The 3,002-nt window shown below is 38.6% G+C and overlaps 1 non-coding gene across 1 annotated transcript; it reads right to left on the bottom strand.

The window, feature by feature from the left end:
• Positions 1 to 320: 320 nt before the first annotated feature.
• On the bottom strand, positions 321 to 449 carry LOC128070681 (small nucleolar RNA SNORA35). The gene has a single exon (XR_008201655.1). It is a non-coding gene; the product is annotated as a small nucleolar RNA SNORA35 (small nucleolar RNA).
• Between the last annotated feature and the right edge of the window lie 2,553 nt (positions 450 to 3,002).

Below are 3,002 nucleotides of genomic sequence, written 5' to 3'. Positions count from 1 at the left end.
TCCTACCACTTAATGGGCAATTTGCCAGGGAATTTAAATAAATTTATCTTGTAATGTTGTCACCATGAGAATCTTAGTACTGTCAAGCTTATTTTATGTACTTTGGACACTGAGTCTTTGAGGGTTAATGTGAATTGCTAAGAGCTACACAGCTAGTAATTATGATGATAATAAACAATAAGGTGACAACATTTATTGAGCACCTGCTATTAAGCTGATTTAGACATAGTCACTGTTATCTGGTAATAGAAAATACTGAGCTGCTTGCTTGATCTCTCCACCTCCTCACTTTTCTTAGGCAGGGTCCCAGGACCCTGGAGATATGTACCCACCTGCATGCAGGAGTAGCCCACAGTGTGACTCTCCCAGCTTTCCAGATGGATTTATTTTTGCACTGTTCTATGCCCAGTTGGTCAAGGAGGAGCCCAGTGGGTCATTTGCCAGTGCTGTTGACAGTGGAGCTAGGGTTGGGACCCTGTGTTTTATGCCAAAGGACCAGCTTGAAGGAGGGTGTGGATTGGAGACCTGGAATATTGCAGGATCCATTGCTTCATTCCGTCAGCATGAAGACCACACACATGGGTCAGCTTCAGTTGAAAGAAATGTAAGCTTAGAATCAAGCAGATCTGGGTTCAGAATCCAGGAACTAGCCTTGGAAACTTACTAAAGCCCTCTTGGCTTGTCTTCCCTTATATGTTAAATGGGGTCAATAATAACCACTTCATTGCCTGTTAACTCTTGAGAGAGTTAGCAGAAATAACTTGTAGAGTCCAGTCGAGTACCTGACATTAGGTGTTCAGTGAAAGTCAAAGTAGCTCAGTCATGTCTGATACTTTGCGACCACATGGACTATACAGTCCCTGGAATTCTCCAGGCTAGAATACTGGAATGGGTAGCCTTTCCCTTCTCTAGGGGATCTTCCTAACCCAGGGACTGAACCCAGGTCTCCTGCATTACAGGCAGATTCTTTACCAACTGAGCTGTAAGGGAAGCCCAAATGTTCAATAAATAACAGTTGTTGTCACAAATGAATGTCTCCCACGTCACCAATGGCAATTCTCTTTCAAACTACCAGAAATTAGTTAAAAATTTTTGGACATTTTTTTAGTTGATAATTCTACATTTTATATTTGTCTTATAATTTTTTTTTACAAAAAGCCAAGTTGCTTTACATTGGAGCACCAGGGAAATCCCTATACCTAATTGTTTATGTTGGCTTAAATGTTAAATATGACTGTTTAAAATTGCCTAAAGTTTCCTGATGAGAATTTGTAGATCATTATTTTGAAATTATGTAAAAGACAAAGGCACATTTTTTTCCTATGCATTTGGAGGGAATTCATTCTCCCAAGCGTACAAAACAGAAAACTGTCCATTTTCTGCACCTTGCATTTTTTCTCCTGGTTGTGACTAAAATTTATTAATTGAAGCAGACATTGGCAAATAATCATTATTACTTCTTTCTTCTTTATTTACTTAATTAAGTTGTTGATAAAATTCTATGAACCAAGTCCTAGTCTAAATGTATAATGTTCCTATTTTTTAAAAGCCTATCTCTTCTAGTTTTGCCCTAGCTTATGCTGCCTTACCAAATGATGCCCCATTTGGTAGCTTGGGAGCTCACCCATCCTAGAATTTGAGAAATATAAGCGCATAGTGTTAGTCGCTCAGTTGTGTCCAACTCTTTGTGACCCCAGGGACTGCCGCCTACCAGGCTCCTCTGTCCATAGGATTTTCCAGGCAAGGATACTGGAGTGGGTTGCCAACTCCTTCTCCAGGGGATCTTCCCGACCCAGGGATCAAACCTAGGTCTCCTGCACTGCAGGTGGATTCTTTACCATCTGAGCTATGAGGGAAGCCCATAAGTGCATGCTGCTGCTGCTGCTAAGTCGCTTCAGTCGTGCCCGACTCTTAGCATCCTCATGGACTGCAGCCTACCAGGCTCCTTCATCCATGGGATTTTCCAGGCAAGAGTACTGGAGTGGGTTGCCATTGCCTTCTCCGCCATAAGTGCATAAGACTGGATTAATTATAACCATTGGTATGTGAATCACCATTATCATTTCAGCAAACATGGCTCCATTGGCAAAATTGGTTAATCAATCATAAACTAAAGCAATATATTGTATACACATTGTGAATATTCAGTTTTAGGAGATAATGCCAACTTTTTCCATCAAGTAGTTGTACAATGTATACTTCTGCTAGTAATGCATAGTTATTGATCTACATTCCTTCAAATGCCTGGTTCTTTCAAACTTTAAAAATGTTATCAGTACAGCAGGTATAAAAGGTTCGATTTCCTTCTTGCCTGCCCTCCCTGGATAAGGAAGTTCCATTACTGAAGCTGAGGTTTAGAACTTTTCCTACATGCCTAAAACTGAATGGAATCAAATAGATGAACATTCTCAGCAAAATGAGAATTACTGGTGATATTCTAGGCCTGTTATGATGAAAGGTTTTTAAAATTGAGGAGGAAGAAAACAATTTAAAAATAAGCAGTACCCAATTTAAGAGCAGAGGAAAAAGTGTGTACTCCAAAATTTACAGTGCAGTGAGGCTTATCTATGACTCATAAAGAACATATTTTCCTGCCTAAAATTCTAGAATAATGGCAAACTGAAATATGAATTTGCACTTGTTTCTGCTTTTCCAATAAAGGAGACTTATTTCTAAACTGTTGGTTAACCTGTTAGAATATAGATACTCTCTTCAATGTGCTATTTGATGGGTATAAATATAAAAACATGGAAAATAACATGAGACAAACTGTTAATTATGGGTTCTAACAGATCACATTTTCTTCAGAAGACCATTCATTTATGAAGTTGTGGTCCCATTTCATTCATCATGTCAAAAACATGTGTTCATTATACCACAATTTTGAAAAGCTGTTACAGTTTCCCGTAGTAACCATTTTATAAATGATTGCAGTAGCCTTAATGCTAAATTATAATATTACTTTCAATATGCATACTCATAAAAATGCAATGCTGTAGTAG

Source organism: Budorcas taxicolor, chromosome X, assembly GCF_023091745.1.
Source record: "Budorcas taxicolor isolate Tak-1 chromosome X, Takin1.1, whole genome shotgun sequence".
Classification (NCBI taxonomy): domain Eukaryota; kingdom Metazoa; phylum Chordata; class Mammalia; order Artiodactyla; family Bovidae; genus Budorcas; species Budorcas taxicolor.
The sequence above is the reverse complement of the archived record's forward strand: the minus strand, read 5'-3'. Positions and strand labels throughout refer to the sequence as shown.